The sequence below is a fragment of the Lagenorhynchus albirostris genome, chromosome X (assembly GCF_949774975.1).
Source record: "Lagenorhynchus albirostris chromosome X, mLagAlb1.1, whole genome shotgun sequence".
NCBI classification, from domain to species: domain Eukaryota; kingdom Metazoa; phylum Chordata; class Mammalia; order Artiodactyla; family Delphinidae; genus Lagenorhynchus; species Lagenorhynchus albirostris.
In genome coordinates this window covers 131,497,202-131,517,301 of record NC_083116.1, presented here as the reverse complement: position 1 = coordinate 131,517,301, position 20,100 = coordinate 131,497,202, and positions in this window count along the sequence as shown.

Genomic DNA, 20,100 nt, shown 5'->3' with positions numbered 1-20,100 from the left:
TTGGTGGGGGGGCCCCTTATCCCTTCATCTCCCCCCACTGCTCCCTCCTTCCCGCCATCCAGGGCAGCTAGAGCTTCTAGCTCTTTTCCAGAGCAGACCTTGCCCTGAAGGAACTGTTCATTTCAGAAATTTTACCTACAAAAGGAAATACTCAGGCAGACCACACGGGGAGAAAAGGCCTGGGAGGCCACTCTGAGGTCGGAGAAGAAAGCCAAGCCTCACCGTGGTGCCTCTGCAGTAGGGATAGGGATCCTGTGAGATTAGGATTTTATGGGAACAGAGATGAGTGGTCCCCGAAGATGGGCTCTCACAGCTCCCCGGGTCAATGACGTGAAAGAGTGTTTGCCCTTCGGGAGGACCCAAGAGGCACAAAGAGAGGCTCGGAAGCCGCGGTGCTCTCTCGCACTCCCTGGAAAACTGTGACAGGCTGTCCCCCCATGTTTTACGGCTCTGAGACGCTGGACCGCTCCGAGAAGGGTGACCCGGTGGGAAAAGCATGATGGCCGGGGTTGTGCTACCTCGGTGAACTGCGCGGGAAGGTTTTGCGTTCTCTGGTCCTGCCCTTCACGGGCGCATAAACCTGGGCGGGGGGGGGGGGGAGAAAATGGGCAGGCGAGCCGTCCCCTCCCTTCTGGATTCCAGAATGGAAACAAACTGCACGTGAATCTCGGGGGCCACGGCCATGTCTCGTGGAGATGACACATCAAACCGCATGCCGTCTCCTTCCCACTGTCCGCCCTCTGCGCTCAAAGCCACAAACGGGTACTGTGCCGTGCGCTCTTCTCCGTATCAGAGGTGCAGGGTGAGTCAGCAGCGAGAAAAGCAAAGAGGAGGGAGGTTATAAGACGTGGGTGTGAATGGAGCTGAGAACGTCAGTGTTTCTGTGCTTTCTTCTGTTCTGCCCACTCCCCCTGCGTGTGGGAACGATTTGGGTGACCTGTGGATGTAGCACAAACACCCCAAAGCTCAGAGGCGCCCATGAACAGCAGCTTGTCGTGTCTCCCGATTCACAGACTGGTTGGGACTCAGATGCTCAGAAGCTTCAGTGTCGGCTGGATCCATTGTCAGCGGGAGGATTGATTGAGTGGGAATGTTCTAGAAGCTTCACTCACACACCTGGCCTCTGGACTGAGTAGTAGCTGACAGCCTGACTGGTCCCTTCCCTGACCGGAAGACTTGACTGCATGGAACGTTCCACAAGGTCCGGTCACTTCTGCTATCTTTGATTGGCCAAAGCAAGCCACGGGCCAGCCCAGACTCAAGCAACAACGAACCCCCTTGGGAGGAGCTGGAAAGAATTCATACCCATCCAGATTTCTCCACAGTAGCGATCTCTGTCTGATCAGGTTCCACGTGATTTCCATAAAAGACAGCTCTTTCTTACATGAAGTCAAGATATGATGGGTTCGCAGCAATGATGATGAACCACAGTGTTGGTTCCACCAGCCTTAAATGTCCAGCTTCTGCCACACCGAATCGTGTCAGAATGTGCAGCGTGACACGACCTCTCACCTCTACTCCCGCACCGGTCTGTTCCTGAATCTGCCCGGCGCTGCTGGATGTAATGTCAAAAAGGCACGGGGGTGGGGCAGCTGAAAGCCGTGAGCTGCGCGCTTTGCTCTCAGATTAATCTCAGCGAAAGCGTGTCGGGGTTTACTGTGTATTGAGAACTATTGCATGACAGAAGGGTTTCCCCGCTCAGCAGACAGCAGAGGCCTGGGAGCGATGAACGTAGCACAGCGGCATTTTTACAGCACAGAACCATGTGGGAAGCTCTTTGCTATTTCATTTGTTTGAGAAGAGATTTGAAGATGGGCAGCTGTACTGATCCAGAACCTTGGAAACGGAGGGATTGTCTTCGGAGGGGGCGTGAGTGGAACTCAGGGGGCCTACGCATCTGGATCTGGGAGAAGGATGCCTTGTCCGCATGTGGTTACGTTAACAGCTCTGTCTGAGGACGGGCCCGCAGACACCATCGGTGTAGAGCATGGACCAGTGCACAATGCTTACTTATGTCACAAGCCAAAGAAAACTCACTTCTTAATTGCATGGTGTGTTCTTGGCCAGAGAGTTACAACGTTGAGTACAAGGGCCTGCCTCTGCTGAGTAACGTTCCCTTCATAAACAAGTGAGTCTTGGAAGAGCTGACGTTTTTGTAGCCCATCCCAGCCTCCTGTCTTGCCCTGCTCCATCCCACCTATCCCCAAACCCAGCCTGGCTTTGCACAGAAATACCAGGAAGGGGTGGAGGAAGTGACCAATGACATGGGCAAAAATGGGGGAACCAGAGCAGTTCTCCTGGACTTCTCCTAGAACGAGGAAATACAATTCGGCTAAGGAAAAGGTCTTTATGTGTGATGGGATAAAGTCTCATAAATGAAATTACGAGTTCGACACTAGCTAAGTGGAGGCTTAATTAAATGTAACGTGTTGGCATAGTCGTGCAATGATGATGGGCTTAGTAGGACTCTGTTGGTCTGTGTCTACACATCCCGGGTGCATATGGTGTCCACCCTGTGTTTGACACGCAGAAAGTGTATAATCCTGAAAGCTGACAGAGGGACAAATGGAGGAACATATGGGTGGATGAATGGGTGTCTGGCTGGCTGGCTGGATGGGTGAATGATGAATGGACAGACGGGTGGGTAGAATCATGGAAGAGTCATCCAGTCTGGGTTCTCAAGGTCCCTGAAAGATGTTATTGTGGATTGAATTTCCCCCTAAATACATATTGAAGCTCTAACCCCCAGAACCTATGCCTATGACCTTATTTGGAAACAGGGTCTTTGCAGATGATCAAGTTAAGATGAAGTTTTGAGTAGGCCTTAATCCAATATGACTTGTGTCCTGCTAAAACGGGACCTTGGGCATGCCAACAAACATACAAAGGCAGGAGCATGTAAAGACACAGGGAGAAGATGGCCATCTACAAGCCAAGAAACCCCCGAGGCTCCTAGAATTAGCAGAGAGGACGTTAAAAAGATTCACCCTCACGGCCCTCAAGAGGAACCCACCCTGCTGACACTTTGATTTGGCACTTCCGGCGTCCAGAACTGTCAGACAGTAGGCCCCCCCGCCAATCCCCCCCAACCCGCTTGCCATCTGTGGTGTTTGTTACGGTTGTACCAGGAAACTCATACAGATGTCACCCTAAGTCTGGTAGGGGCAGCAAGCTCGTTATGGACAGAACATTCCGTCTCGTGTCCGAACGGCTGCAATGCACAGAAAGTCCACCTGTTCCCCCGACCCAGCCTGTCCTCTGACCACACAGAAAACCCATCTCTGTGTGAGCCCCGTTCAGATAACTGAGGATGGCCAACGCTACCTTGGTTTCCAGGTTAAACGAGCCTCATTCTCTCAGGAGCTCCTAGACGCTTCGGTAGCCTGAGGTCCTGGCAATGAGCCCTCAGGTTCAAGATGGTGGGTGACCCTCCATAGAGGTCATTCACGTGGCTGAACAGCAATACGGGAAAGGGAATAAATCCATCACAGGGAGGGGGACAGGAGGGGCAGGCACTAGCGGAGCACAGGGTTCTATAGGATTCTGGGCTAAGAGAGAGGATTGACTCTTACAGGGATGGAAACATCCAAGTGGGGGAAGGTGAAACTGTAGGGGAAGGGAGAAAAAAAAAATCTTTTTTCTCTATCCTCTTAGGTTCTTTCCCTAGGCCCCTGCAAATTAAACTGACAGAAGATAGGCGAAGAGGGAAGAAGAAAGCAGAAGTTACACGTGCAGCGTGCATACATGGGGGAGAAACTCAATGATCAGTAACTCAAAGGGATGGTTAGAATTCGGGGTTTATATACCTAACTTAGCAGGTTATGGGGAGGTGGAGAAAGGACACTTAGGGGAAAACAGACGTCTTTTGAAAAGATAAGTGGGTTTTCAGGTGAACTAACAGGAGATCAGAAAATGTGGGATAATGTTTGTGTGCACAGATATGAGTGCTCTTTCCACCTCCTTCCTGGCCATAAACTCCCCTGGAGAAGGGGCTGGGGGTGGATTTTATTACCTTTTCCCTTCTGGGAGCAGATCCTCCCTGAAGGGAAATTTGTGGAGCCCTATTTCTCAGAAACTGCTACTTTTGTTCAGACAGGGAAGCTCCAGGAAGAGGTTTTTTTTTTTCCCTGCATCTGTTGAATTTCAACTGTCTTCAGGTTAAAATCATCTTGATACCAAAGTGGCCTATTTGGGGTGTGGCATATTCAAATCTCCTTCACAGGCCTGGGTCGACGATTCTCCAGGAAGTTTGGGAGCCCCTTTGCCCGGAGGAGCCTGGGTAAGGCATAAGGCGGAAGCAGATGTTAGGAGAAAGATGGACACCCAGCAAGACCGAAGAATCCACACCAGCTCCTGGACCCACCAACCCAGTGTCGTGGCCTGAAGTGGGGTTGACCGGCCAGCACAGCTCGCCTGGGACACCGGAAAAAGGAAATCAGCTGTCCTGCTTCCCCAAAAAGCCTGTATACGCATAATCTTTTAAAATACATATATATATTTATTTTATTTTTATTTTTGGCTGTGTTGAGTCTCTGTTACTGCGCGCGGGCTTTCTCTAGTTGCGGGGAGCGGGGGCTACTCTTCGTTGTGGTGCGCGGGCTTCTCATTGTGGGGGCTTCTCTTGTTGCGGAGCACGGGCTCTAGGCGCGTGAGCTTCAGTAGTTGTGGCTCACGGGCTCACGTGTGGCACACATGGGCTTAGTTGCTCCACAGCATGTGGGATCTTCCCGGACCAGGACTCGAACCCGTGTCCCCTGCACTGGCAGGCGGATTCCCAATCACTGCGCCACCAGGGAAGCCCCTGTATAGGCATAACCTTTAGAGTTCTGGTTAGCCAGGAGAAGAACTAGCAAAGAGAAAGAGGGGCTGCAGGTGTGGAGGGGTGACCGACGAAGTCCAGGACCTTTTCTCTGGGATGCTGTCTAGATTTGGGGTTCTAAGCCTTGCCTAGGATGTGGAGTAATTCTCCAGGGATGGTAACGCATCACCCCCAGTTTGCCAGAGACTGAGTGGTTAACGTCCAGGGCTCTGCAATCTGGGCTCACGGTTTCCTTCTTAGTCCTTTCACCCCTCAGCCACAGGCTTAGAGACCGCACTACATCTCTGCCCTGTGGGCCCAGCTCTGACCCTGAGCACAAGGGTGTCATCGGGGCCGTGCCTGGCCTCGGGAGCCCTTGAAGGCTCTTCCAAGGGCACCAGATACCCCTGTGCTGACGCAGTTGCTCCAAGGACGGGGCAAGGCCAGCACTTAATACCCTGGGCATCACCGACCCCATGGTCCATCTCTGTAGGACCTTTCCTGTGTTCCTAAAGGAATGGATCCTTTATAGGGCGATATTGGATGAACTGAACAATCTGAGAGGACCAGAACCCAGCCTGGGTCCTTGGAAAGGGATCTCCACCTTCTCAGGTGTGGATGCCTCTAAACAGGATAACTTTGTCTGTGAGAAGGACGGAAGCCCTGACACAGGCTACAGCGTGGATGGACCTTGAACACACGATGCTCAGTGAGAGAAGCAGACCCAGAAGGACACAGTGTGTGATTCCGTTGGTAGGAAACGTCCGGAACAGGCAAATCCACAGAGACAAGAAAGGAGATCCATGGTTGTCGGGGGCTGGGGGAGGGGGAGGGGGAGACACTTTTCATGGGGACGGGGTCTCCTCGGGGGAATGAGAAGGCTTGATAGAGGTGATGTTTGCACAACACTGTGAAAGTCCTAAACGCTTCTGAGCTGTTTACCTGAAATGGTTAAAATGGTCAGTTTTATGTTACGTGCATTTTACACGAATGAAAACCTAAGGATATGGTGTTTTGGCTTTTCCTTTGATTTCTCCTTTCCCGGCTTCTTGGTCTAACTCTGTAACGGAGCCAAACTCGGGTCCTGTGTGCAGTAAAGCCAGTCTCCTTCACCCCTGTGGCGAAGGAAAGTGCAGCCTTACTGCAGGGCCCAGCAAGGAGAACAGGGCTGGTGCTCAAAAAACCCGACCTCCCCGAAGGGCTTCGGCAAAGCATTTTTAAAGGCGAAGCACGGTAGGCGTGTCCCAGGATGTGCGATCAGCTCCTGCACAGTTCTCTGATTGCCTGACGGTGAGGGACCAGGACAGGGTCACAGGGGTTCACGTCATCAGTCCTCAGCTGCCAGGAGGTCTGGGGGCTGCGTGCTCATGATCACAGAGATTTAACTTTATTTATTTTTTCCTTATGGATGGCCCGTTCTCTACGACCTTCTACTGTTGCACCCACCCTTTCCCCACCGTGTGGCCCTCTCTGCCATAAACAGAGTTTCCGTTTATATAAGAACGTGTTTCTGTTCTGTTAGTGTGTTTGCCTACTCATAACCCTAATCTTGGTATTCAGGACGGTACTCCTCTACCTCTCCCCATTTTTTTCTTCTTAAAAATGTCTTGGGCTTCCCTGGTGGCGCAGTGGTTGAGAGTCCGCCTGCCGATGCAGGGGACGCGGGTTCGTGCCCCGGTCCGGGAGGATCCCACATGCCGCGGAGCGGCTGGGCCCGTGAGCCATGGCCGCTGAGCCTGTGCGTCCGGAGCCTGTGCTCCGCAACGGGAGAGGCCACAGCAGTGAGAGGCCCGCGTACCACACACACACAAAACACACACAAAAATGTCTTAATCCTTTTTTCTGGGCTTCCCTGGTGGCGCAGTGGTTAAGAATCCGCCTGCCAATGCAGGGGACACGGGTTTGAGCCCTGATCCGGGAAGATCCCAGCAACTAAGCCCCCATGCGCCACAACTACTGAGCCTGTGCTCTAGAGCCCGTGCACCACAACTACTGAAGCCCGCGCGCCACAACTACTGAAGCCCACACACCTAGAGTCCATGCTCTGCAACAAGAGAAGCCACCGCAGTGAGAAGCCCGCGCACCGCAAGGAAGAGTAGCCCCCGCTCGCCGCAGCTAGAGAAAGCCCACGCGCAGCAACGAAGACCCAACGCAGCCAAACATAAATAAATAAATTTAAAAAGAGAAAGTAGATGGTGGGTCCAGGAGCTGGGGGAGGGTGATGGGGAGTGAGTGTTTCATGGGGACAGATTCTCAGTTTGGGAAGATGAACAAGTTCTGGAGACGGACGGTGGGGATGGTCACACAAGGTGAATGTACTTGGTGCCCCTGAACTGTGCCTGTAAAAATGGTTAAGATGGGAAATTTGATGTTGTGTGTTTTTATCACAATTAAAAATAAATTTTTACAAGTATACGTTCTGCCTCTGAAATATAAAAAGAGTTTTCTTTTAGAGGAAGGACCCAACGTTGGAAGGAAGGGCCAGCAGTAGGAAAAGCCGGCAACCCTGAAGTCTCTGACGTTCGTAACACAGCGGAAAAGTGACTTTATAGGTCACGCCTGAGGCACAATTGCCCCTTAGTTGGCACTGAGCTTTGTGTGACATCAAGCCACATTCTGCCACGGTATCGTTCCACTCCCACTTTTCATGGCTCCTGCTTCCCTTTTGTGGCAAATGTCTTTCGGGATTGGCCGCAGGGAGCTGGGCGGGGATGCCTTTGTGGGCGTGTGTGGGATGTGTGGACTACTCTCCATCACAGCCGTGTCTAACTCTGTGGTCAAGAGCCAGCCCAGTGGTGTGTCGTCTATGAATATCCCTACCACCCAGGGTCCTGACTCACTGGCCCATGATGGGAGGGGCCAGGGGTCAATGGTGGCCACGCATGTCTGTGTCAGGGCACACGCGCCAGGAGCATGTGTGAAAATGCAGAGCAGCGAGCCCAAAGCCGGTCTGTGGAAAGATGCAATAGAGCCGTACCCAGCAGCCTGTCCCTCAGCGTTTCAGACCTCATTCCCGGACGCTGGGATATTTGGGAATCGGTCAGCGTTTCGAAATGAGCCCCTGCTTGTGCTCCCTTGCTCTGTTCCAAATTCACGTCTGCTTTCCTGTCGCATGTTCACTGCTTGGACCTGCCCCTGGCAAGCGAGCAGTTTGATGCTCTGAAATGCATGAAAATGACCATTCCTTTTCCCAGGAAATCACATCTTGTCTCCGCTGTTGTTTTGATCCTTATGTGGGTCCTTCCTTCTCCCTGACGTGGCAGCCAACACCCATGATATTCCTCTGTCAGCATTAGGCAGGTTCCTAGTGGCCACAGAGACGTCTTGGCCCTTTGCCTTCTCGCCTACTTTATCAGCATTATAAGTGGGCACGAAAAAAAATAAAACCGTAAGCCCTTCCTCCAAAAGATCAGGAGACGCACTTCGGAATACATTTCAACTTTCGTGTATAGAAGTGATTGAAATTACAGCCGAAGATGCAAGAACTGTAAACTGAGTGCCGGCCTCCTAACACCGAAATTCTTTACCCTGAAAATGCCTATCTTACCCCAAGGAACAGCCCTCCAGGGGATCGCCCCCCGAGGCTGACTTAGTGAAACCCGCTTTTGTAACCTTTGGAAGCACACGGAGAACTTAATCGAGGGGCTCAGAAAGGGCTTTCTGGAATCTTGGGGCGGCCCTACAAACTTTTGCTCTCCTCGTTTGGAAAAGTTGGGAGGCTGTGTTCCTACTACCCGCCCCCCCCCCAACACACACACACAGCCCTCCCCAGCTTGGTCCTGGGACTGTTTGCAGGGCCCGGCAGCTGCAAGCTCCTTCGAGCTCCTTGGAGCCGACGACCCAGGTGCATCTAAGCATGAAACGCCACGGTTATTAACCAGAGTTAAGCGCCTAGAAAGGCTGCAGAAATTACCTTGGGATCAAGTGATCCCTTGATCCCTTAACGGGGGGGGGGGGCGTGCAATGATGCCCCGAGACTGGGGGATAAAACGTGACCTTTGCACGTTGCACAATCTGAGGCAGATTGTGCCTCAGATAGGACGGCAGGTGGAAAATGGGGGCAATCCCACTGAACTTGCTGCTGATGTATTTCTGCCCCCTCACCCAAAACGCCTGCAGCCCTGGTACCCACATCCCTGTGGCTTCGGGTACTTGGGCTGCCAGCTCTCTCGTCCATTTCATTTACATGGAAGCACCCCGGGTGGAAAACGCAATTAAGGTTGTGTACACTGCTTAGCTGTGTTCATCCAAAGAACCCAATATGTGTGTCTGGCAAAGGGAGACGTGGATTTTTCTGGGTTTGCCTCCTCCGGTTACTATTTTTCTTTTTTAGTGAGCAGACAAAGCAGTCCCTGACATTCTCTGTCAATGCTTTGTCCACATCTCAGAAGCGTTTCACTGTCCCCCAGGAAGGACCTTGAAATCCCACAGAGCAGCCCTCTCGGGGAACACAGTAAGCGGTTAATACTCCACCACCGGGGATCATGAAACAACAGAGTGCGTCTCTGCAGCCACGTCTAGGACACGGGAATCTACCCTCCGCTGTGGTTTCACAGAAAGAGAAACTCTGCAAAGAAGCTGGGCAGGAAATACAGAATTCAGGAGATGCCGAAGCTAATTTGGGATAAGCAGAGATTCGCAAACAGTGAGGTGCGTCTGAGTCACGCGGAGAGGAGGTCTGGGGAAGATGCAGGTTCCGAGCAGTGGATCTGGCTGGGACCTGAGGCTCTGCGTTTTTAACCTGCCCCGTGGGATGCTGACACTTCTGGTCCCGGGTCCCCTCGATCCCTGCTCTGCTGGTCCCCTGGAAAAGGGAGGTCCTAAAAGGTTTAGGGGATGGAGGGAAAGAAGGATTGAGGGCAAAGTGAGTGGTGGTCTCTAAATTCCGCTTAGATCTCAGCACCTTGTGGAGAATACAGTTTTATTTTCCACCCACAGTGGGTGTCGGCAGCATCCCTACGCCAGGCTCTAGACCGAGGAGATTTTTCAAGCAGAGACTAACGCTGAGTTGCTGACACACAGCCCTCTCCCTGTAGAAAAGCTCCATCTCTCCCATCCTGGAAGTTGTCAGCAAGCCTCAGGGACTGTGGATAAGGGATGGAAATTTGGGGTGAATGGGGGACCCCTGGGGTGACTGATAGAAATGTGGGGTGAGCCTGAGGGTCTCTAGGGTGAGGGATGGATATCTGAGGTGATCGGGGGGGGTGGTCTCTGGAGTGAGCCCGGGCATCATCAGAAATCGGGTAACCCCCTAAAGCTGCCTGTGCCCAGCAGACGCAGGATCGAAAGTGCAAGAAGGCTGAAAATTTATCTTTGTTCCTTCTCCCAAGACAAGATTCAAAAACAAGAAACACAAGAGGAAGCCAACAACAAACACCTTATCACAGCCCAGTGATAAAAAGAGGCCGCGGGTGTGTGAGCTGGGGGCGGGGCGCAGCCGGAGGGCACAGAGCGAAGGGCCACGCAGACCCCCCGACACAGCCGCGCACCTGCCGAGGCCGTCACCGCGCCTCTCAGAGCTTCGCACTCTTGAGGGGTGCGGGGCGCTCTCTCCATTGTGAACCCCTCCCCCGTCACCCCGCAATCTCTCGCGCATCTGACCTCTGCCCACGGGTTACCTGCTTTTCCAGGAACAGCAGCTCCACACAGCCCAGGGGGCTGGGAGGGAGTTTCCGAAACTGCAGCAACAATGGAGATAAGCCCGGGAGATAAGCATGCTATTCTCCTATTTAAATTAAAAAAACAAAAAACCCAAAACTGTTACCGAGCCTGTTCTGCAGCCCCCCTGCAGGTGAGGTAGTGCCTGGTGTGGAAGAAAAAATGCAAATGAAAGAAGGAGGCCTCCTTGGTTGGGCCCGGTGGCCTCTCCCGGGCTCCAGATTTGGGCGAGAGCTTCCCTCCGGGCCCTCAGGTTGTCACAAACCAGCCCCTTGCGGCGTGGTGTCCGGCTGAGGTTGGAAACCCGAAAACGGAACGGCCAACGATTTCTCTCCTGGGTTGCATCACAGGGCATCCCTGGGAAGAATCGTTTCTGCATTCGAAAGAGAATCTGGGGGCTTCTGAGAAGCCCACCGGTCCAGCATGACCCCTGTGCCCAGTGGTACCTCTCCCACGAGGGAGGAGCACTTCCCAATCCCCCACTGCTTACGCCGAGCCATCCACGGTGGGGCGCCGCCCCTGCTTTGCCAAAGATGGGTTTCTGAGTCCTGTGACAAGGGAGGCCCCCTTCACTGCCCGCCGCTCTTCAGACCCCAGCGCGCCTGGACCGGGTTTGCAGAGAGCGCTACTGACCCCTAGTGACCAAAACTTCCCAATCAAGGCGCAAACCCCAGGACAGGATGCCACCCTGCTCCCTGGCGGGCAGCTTGACAGCATTTACCATTTCTTGGGGCCAAGAGCACCCTAGATATGATGCTCCTCCTGAAGGTGTTGCCCAGAGTGCCTGCCCCCAAACTTCACCCTGAACCCCTGAGCCCTCCGTCCACAGGGACCAGGGTCTACCCATGGCGGGGTGAGTGTCATCAGAAACAGACCGATTCCCAGTAGAAGCCCAGTTCTCAGCGTCCCCTGGAAGACTTTGGGGTTGAATAATTAAGGGGTGACAGGTAAGTATTTCAAAAGATGCAACCCCCTAAAAAAACACCCTATATTTTCACTGATCCCCAAACCAGAGAGACCTTTCCAATGAGGGGAGGGCAGCAACGAGACAGTTGGGCAAGAAAGATTCAGGGGGGTCGCCCTGGGGTCTGAGCTGTCCACCCTTGCATGGAGGGGTGCAGAGGGAACACCGGACGTAAAGGTCAGCAGTGTCCTTCCACTGGAATTCTAAGACGCATCCGTACCTGAATTTGTCTCTTCTTTTAAGGACGCTGGTCCAGTCGGACGAAGGACCCACCCTAGGGATCTCATCGCAACTCATTACATTTGCAAAAACCCTATTTCCCAGTGCTGTCAAAGTCACAGGTACCAGGGAGTCAGATTTCAGCATATCTTTGGGGGGACAATTAAACCCACACCAGGGGACATTGGCCAGAGCAGCTCTGACCACCCACCCAGCCACCGAAGCATCCAGGACTTCCTGCACCTTCTGACTCAGCAACTCCTGAGCTACAAGGAAGGCCTTTGCGCTCAGGTCCTGCTGGGCGGAACTTGGGAGGGTAGGTCTGTGCTGAAAGCTCTTTACTTCACTGGGCTAGGAGCCCGGCTGGCTAGCATCGTGTCCTGGGGTTTGTGCTTTCATTGGGAAGTTTTGGTCACTAGGGGTCAGTAGCGCTCTCTGCAAACCAGGTGCAGGAGAGCTGGGCTCAAAAGTGAAACTGAAGTTTGAATTAGGCATCGTGGTGGTCGAGGGTGGGAGTGGTGAGGGAGGCCGAGCTGAGAGCCTGGGGTGCACAGTCCAACACCCGGGAGGCCCCAGGGCGAGGAGGGACGTCTGGAGCCCCGGAATGTCTCATGAGGGCAGCTCAGAGGTGGCCCAGGACCACTGCGCAGTGTCCGAGCCGTCCCCCAGGAGCGACCCCTCCAAGGGACCCAGAGTAATGGACCAGCAGCAGACTTAAGTCCTGCCTCTCAGGAAGCTGGAGAGAAATGTAGCTCAAAGGCAGGACCTGAAAGTAAGGAGGTCACATTTTCCATCAGGCATCCTGGAGGGTGTGGGTCCCAGTTGGTTTTGTTTCGGGATTTCTGACTGTGTGTCCAGCACGTTCTCCTAACGGGCTGGGCAGGGGACGCTGTCCTCTGGGTCCTGCCCTGGCTTTCTTCGGTCCAAAGTATGCGCTACGTGGTTTTGACTCTGTCTTGCCATGTTGGTCGATGTATTTTCTTGTTCTTTTCATCTCTGGTGAGGGTTTTCAGTTCTTTCTGTAAAATAGGGCAGAAGGCTGGGATGAAGAGTCTTAACGTTTTTAAGAACGGGTCTTGCTTATGTCTACTTATATATATATATATTTTTTCAGATTATTTTCCATTATAGGTTATTGCAAGATATGAATAGTTCCCTGTGCTATACGGTAATTCCTTGTTTTTTTATATTTTATATAAGATATTGAGGAGAGTTCCCTGTGCTATACAGTAGGTCCTGTTGTTTTTCTATTTTATGTACAGTGGTGTGTATCTGTTAATCCCAAACTCCTAATTCATCCCTCCCCTCCCTTTCCCCTTTGGTACCCGTAAGTTTGTTTTCTAGGTCTGGGAGTGTGTTTCTGTTTTGTAGATAAGTTCATTTGTATCGTTTTCTTTAGATTCCGTGTATAAGTGATATCGTATGATATTTCTCTGTGTCTGACTTCACTTAGTATGATCACCTCTAGGTCCATCCATGTCGCTGCCAATGGCATAACTGCATTCTTTTTCATGGCTGAGTAATATTCCCTTGTATATACGTACCGCATCTTCTTTATCCATTTGTCTGTCGATGGACATTGAGGTTGCTTCTGAGGGTGGGTCTTTAATCCAATATAACCGGTGTCATTATAAGAAGAGAAGACGCAGAGGCACTCATAGGAGAAGCCAGGTGATGATGGAGCAGCGATGTGCTCCCAGGACACTGGTCAGCTGATCTTCAAGGTGCAGGAGATGCTATGGGGGCCTGCTGGCTGCTGGCCTGAGGAGCAAGTGGAACGGCAAAGGCCCACCACGCTCCATGGAGTGAGGGCAGAAGGAAAGGATTCTGTGTGCTCTGTGCAATCTGACATGTCCTGTGTCTCGGGTGCGTCTTCCAGGGAGAGGAAGAAGCTTCTCCTTGCTTCAGCACACCTGAGAAGAGACCAAGGCACGGAAGAATCTTGGTCGAGAGGTAAACAGGGGCCAGAGATGCAGGTGAGGCCCCAGGGTTCTTCCAGTGCATTGGTCCTGGCAGAATCCTCCTTTGCCTTGCTGGTCAGGGCGGGGTGGAAGTTTCCAGAACACCTTAATCAGTGTCACCTTTGTATCTGTCATCTAGAAAGCCAAGGAGATGGTGGACACCATGCTCATTCCTTCAGGGAAAACCTCGGGGACTCATCCTACCATTTTATTTCTTCTCTGATCAAGTCTCACCTTCCAGGTAGAACCCTAGTCTACACGAGGAGACACATAAAGTTGTCTGCCAATTCCTGAAGCCAGGTTAGTGATGGGTGCTCTGCTCCTGGGGTGGCCCGATTTACCTCCATAAGGAAAAGCAGTTGCAAAAGTTTAAGGTCCACACACACCCCAATGTTCACTGTAGCATTATTTACAATAGCCAAGACGTGGAAGCAACCCATCGACAGAGGAGTGGATGAAGAAGATGTGGTACCTATACACAACGGAATATTACTCAGCCATGAAAAAGTATGAACTAATGCCATCTGCAGCAACATGGATGGACCTAGAGATGATCATACTGAGTGAAGTCAGTCAGACAGAGAAAGACAAATACCATATGACATCACTTATATGTGAAATCTAAAAAAATGATGCAAATGAATTTATTTACAAAACAGAAATACTCCTAGCCATAGAAAACAAACTTATGGTTACCAAAGGCGAAAGGGGGTGGGGGAGGGATAAATCAGGAGTTTGGGATTAGCAGATACACACTACTATATATAAAATAGATAACCAACAAGGACCTACTGGATAGCACAGGGAACTAGACTCAGCATCTTGGAATAACCTATAATGGAAATGAATCTGAAAAAAAATACATGTGTATAACCGAATGACTTTGCTCTACACCTGAAACTCATACAATATTGGTAGTCAACTATACTTCACTTAAAAAAATAATAAAATAGGGGCTTCCCCGGTAGTCTAGTGGTTAGGACTCCGCACTTCCACTGCAGGGGGCACGGGTTCGATCCCTTGTCAGGGAACTAAGATCTCACATGCCGCGTGTCAAAAATCATCACAATAAAAAAAAACAATCATCACAATAATAAAATAAATAAAACTAAAATAAAAACTAAACAACACAAACCTAGGCATTTAAGAAGAGCAGCCCAGGGCTTCCCTGGTGGCGCAGTGGTTGAGGGTCCGCCTGCCGATGCAGGGGACGCGGGTTCGTGCCCCGGTCCGGGAGGATCCCACATGCCGCGGAGCGGCTGGGCCCGTGAGCCATGGCCGCTGAGCCTGCGCGTCCGGAGCCTAAAAAAAAAAAGAAGAAAAGCAGCCCAGCCCAGCCTTCTTGTGGCCTGAAGACACTCCTTCTGGAAGTTCGGACGAGGTGGAGCTATTTGGAAATGTGTCTCCAAGTACCTGCTTCCATTTCTGGGAACAGAGATGCTACAACTTGCCGGGCTACACCCTCCCCAGAACGTTCACTCACAGAGGTCCTGCTTCTAAGCAGCTCCTGCCCTCACGTCTGTTTTTCTCTGGAAGAGTGGCTGACTCGCTTTTCCCACCCCCCTTCTCTGCCCAGGAGGAGAAGCTTTCCTGGGGAAGCAGGAAAAGCGTGACTCTGGGGGGGCGGGGCAGGTGTCGGCAAACGGATAGACTCACCCAGCACCTGGGGCGGGCTTCTCAGCCTCACCCCACGGGCATCTGCGGCGGGAGGACCCTCTGATGCGGGGCGTCCCGAGCCCTGCGGGCTGTGCAGCAGCTTCCCTGGTCTCCACCCGCCACGTGCCAGGAGCTCCCCTCCCCCCAGTGTGACACCAAAAACGTCCGCAGACATTGTCATATGTCCCCTGGGGGCAAAGTCATCTCTGGTTTGGAACCACTGCCACAGACAGAGAAGTGACAGCCTGATAAATGGATAGTTGCATGATCGATAGAGATGATAGATGAATGATGGCTAGATGATGGCTAGATAGATACACAGATAGGTAGATGATAGATAAAGTCTCTGAGGCTAAGTCAGGGTTCTCAGCCTCAGCACGACTGACATCGGGGCTGGGTGACGCTCTGATGCGGGGCGTCCCGAGCCCTGCGGGCTGTGCAGCAGCTTCCCTGGTCTCCACCCGCCACGCGCCAGGAGCTCCCCCTCCCCAGTGGTGAAAACCAAAACTGTCCGCAGACATTGCCAAGTGTCCCCTGGGGGCACAGTCATGTCTGATTTTGAACCACTGCCACAGACAGGCAGACAGACAGAGAGGTGATAAACGGATGGACAGATAGATGTGTGATCGATATACGTGATAGATGAAGATGGATAGATGATGGAGATTAGGTATGTGTTAAGAGATACACAGAGATAGGTGATAGATAGGTAGTTACACAGAGAGATTGACAAGAGATAGATACATAGATAGGTAGGTAGATAGATAGATGATGGAGGATATAGGTACATGGATAGATGGATAGAGAGATGATAGCTGATAGATAAAGTCTCTAATGCCCGGTCAGGGTGTCTCAGCCTCAGCACTGCTGACATCTGGGGCTGGATGGCTCTCTCACATGGGGCATCCTGGGCCCTGTGGGGTGTGGGGCAGCATCCTGGTCTCCACCCACCACATGCCAGGAGCACCCCCTCTCCCAGCTGTGACAACCGGAAATGTCCCCAGACATCACCAAGTGTCCCCTGGGGGTAGGAAAGCAAAATTCCCACCCCCCCACCATTGAGAACGTCAGCAAACCTGTCTAAAGAGCACATTCCACGGGACGTGGGGCGCGAGGGCAGGTCTGGTGTGAAATAGCGTAAAGCAGAATTTAATCCTGCAAGAAGGCGGGTTTGACGAGGAAAAGGAAGGCGGAAGACGGGTCCTCACCCGTCTGCTGTCACGACTGTGATCTCCGGCTCTGTGTATCAGCAACTGGGCTTTAGACGCGGGAAGCGCTTTGCGAGCTGGGGGCCCCATGAAGCTCCCCAATGTCGGCGGGGGGAAGGGGAGCGTCCACACTGGGTGGTAAGTACACCCCCAGCATCCGTCCCTGTTGAAGGCACACCTCGGGATCCTGTCGCCAGGTGATGCGATGGACACAGGCTCCCCACCAGCGCCTGGCACCTCAGTGTTCTTATGGGGGGAGCGTCGGGCTTCAGTGGGTGTGGGTGTCTCACAGCCAGGGTATGGGCAGAACTGGCTGCAGGCCCGTGAATCATCGCCGTGGCCCCGTTGATTAACCAGTGTCAGGGGAACTGCTGCAGGAAGTGACGTCAGTAAAAACCATCCCAACGTAGACCCTCAGCGCGTCATCATTTCTGTTACAGCTGTGACTCCGGACCGGCTGCCGCAAACGTGCTTTAGGAAAAGCCGCTTTGCGGGGCGGTGTTTTCTTTGATTTTTTTTTTTTTTTTTTTTTTTCCGGTACGCGGGCCTCTCACTGCTGCGGCCTCTCCTGTTGCGGAGCACAGGCTCCGGATGCGCAGGCCCAGCGGCCATGGCTCACGGGCCCAGCCGCTCTGCGGCATGTGGGATCTTCCCGGACCGGGGCACGAACCCGTGTCCCCTGCATCGGCAGGCGGACTCCCAACCACTGCGCCACCAGGGAAGCCCTCCCCGAGTTCTTTTGCAGATGTGAAAACCTCCGTACGAAATGGTGGATGTTAACTCCTTGGAGAGCATGCGCACACAGCCCCAGGCCTCCTGGAGCCTAAGGACTGATGACGTTGACCCCTGTGACACCACCCTGCTGCCTCATCATCCGCGGGTCAGACAACTGTGCACACGCTGATCACATACCCTGCGACACCCCTCCCTCACCTGGCTCGTAAAAGTGCTTTGCCAGAACGCTTCGGGGAGCTCGGGGCTCTTCAGGGCACGAGGCACCTCGTCTCCTTGTGTGACCTTGTTTGGCCTCACTGTGCGTCAGGCACGTGAACTTGCCTTAACAGATGCAATAACCAACAAGGACCTACTGTACAGCACAGGGAACTGTACTCAATATTTTGTAGTAACCGGTAAGGGAAAAGAACCTGAAAAAGAATATGTATATATAATAGCCGAATCACTTCGCTGTACACCCAAAACTAACACAACATTGTAAACCAACTATACTTCAATAAAAAAAAAATCTTTTCAAAACATGCAGATCGGAAAAGAGAAGTAAAACTCTATGTATTTGCAGACGGCTAGTATATATAGACCATCTTAAGGAATCCACTAAAAAACTCCTCGAACCAATAAACAGATTCAGCTTGGCTGCAGGATACGAGATGCACACGTCAACACCCGTGTGCAATGGGCCATCCAAACATGAAGTTAAGAAAACAAGCCCGTGTACGAGAGCATCCAAAAGAACAAAGGACATCCGTGTTTACCGTTGAGTCATTTTACCCATAAATAAATAATAACATCAGTTGAACCAAAGAGTGGAAGATCTATACACTGAAACCTGCGAAGCTTTGCTGAAAGGGACGAGAAGACCCAAATAGATAGAAAGATATCCTGTGTTCCATCAGAAGCCTTCATCTTCTTAAGACACTCTGAAATCGCACACGTGGTCTTCAGATTTCATGCAGTCCCTTCAAAAAGCCCCGTTGCCTTTTTTTGCAGAAATGGACCAGCTGATCCTAAAATTCACACAGAAATGCAAGGGATTCAGAAGACCCAAAATATTCTCGAAAAAAAGAAGGAGTGAGGGCTCATGCTTCCTTGGCACGAGTGATGGCCGCTGAGTCCCCAGCCTTGGTGGCCTGTCCCCGGGCCCTGGGGTGCTTCCAACCCACCCCATCCTGATGCCCGGAGCAGTACTGGACCGGAGGGCTGGAGCTGTTGGGGACAGTTTAACCTTTCCTCCTCCTTTGTGAGTTCCTGGAAGGCTGGAGTGTGCCCATCCAGGTCCACATTCAGCTCTCAGAATGTGACTTATGACAAAGGTTACACTTACCCTCTAATAAAGGGTAAAATGTATTGTGTCAGAATAAAACAAAACAAAACATCCAAGCCCCAAATAGAGAAAGTGAAAAGGAGAACACACAGTGCATTGTGCTAAAGTGACAGTCTAATGGTGAGAAGCCCTGTGAAATTGGTGGTCGCTAGAGAGGACTCTGGCGCCCACGCCCCCGCCCCACCCTGCATGCTCTCCCCAGACTGTCCCAGAAGGACCCTTACAAGACACCCAAGACCAGGCAGCATCTCCTTTACTCTCCTTCCCCTGGTGGGAACTCTGAGCGAATCTGAAAAAGCCAGGGAAAAGCACAGAAGATGAAAAGCAGACCGAGAGAGTGTCATACAGAGTGAACTAAGAAAGAGAAACACAGATATGTGGGGTCTAGAAAGATGATACAGATGAACTTACTGACAAAGCAAAAGTAGAGACACAGACGTAGAGAACAGGTGTATGCATACCAAGGGGGAGAAGTGCGTGGTGGGATGAATTGGGAGATTGGGATGGACATCTATACACTACTATGTATAAAATAGATAACTAATGAGAACCTACTGCATAGCGCAGAGAACTCTACTCGGTGCTCTGTGGTGACCTACATGGGAAGGAAATCCAAAAAAGAGGGGATATATGTATACATACAGCTGATTCACTTTGCTGTACAGTACAAACTAACACAACAGTGTAAAGCAACTATACTCTAATAAAAATTAATTAAAAAAAAAAGATGAACACCAGGGGGTCCCGAGAAACATCACGGTGTCGCTTGTCCAGACCTTTAGTTATTCACCTTCTCTTGTGTGTGTCATGCTTGACCAGACATAGCGGCCTGTACGACGGTAAACAGGTAGTGTGTCGGGGTCCCTGAGACCACCCTCAGGTTCTACGATTCACTAGAAGGACCTACGGAAATCAGCAAGACCGTTATATACACAGCTCCGGTTTCATACGGCAAAGGGATACGGACTGAAATCATCAAAGGCAAAAGATGCAGGGAGCAGGGTCCAGGAGGGACTAGGCTTCTCAGTGTCGGCTCCCTGTGGGCTTGTCTGGACAGGGCTTACTTCCCCCAGCAATGATGCCTGCTGACAGGCATGGGGTATGTGTCAACGGGAAAGTTCAGCCAGCCGTGGCGTCCAGGCTTTTTATTGGGGTCAGTCACGTAGCACGGAGCGTCCACACGGCTGACCTGGGTTACTCAGCCCCTCCCGAGGTCTGGATACGGCGTGACCCACAGTCCCATCATAACTTACATTGGAGCACAGACCACGGGATGTGACCCAAGACTCTAGGCAAACAAGGCAGGATGTTCCAAGGGTTCCTAGGTGACCTGCCAGGAGCTGGTCAAGGGTCAGACCTTTCTTTGCAGCGGGCAGGGGGTGGACCGCCCAGGGCTGCTGAGGTGACCCTTTACTACCCAAGCATGTTCATTCTGCCGCCACTCAAATCCTGTAAGAACCAGCAAGAGGAGTCCTGCCCGGAAGGGAGCTCAGATTTTCAGATCTCTCCCTTGAGGCCGAGCCCTACATCCAGCTCCCTGATGGACGCCTCCCCTTCGGGGCTCATCAGGGAAGCCA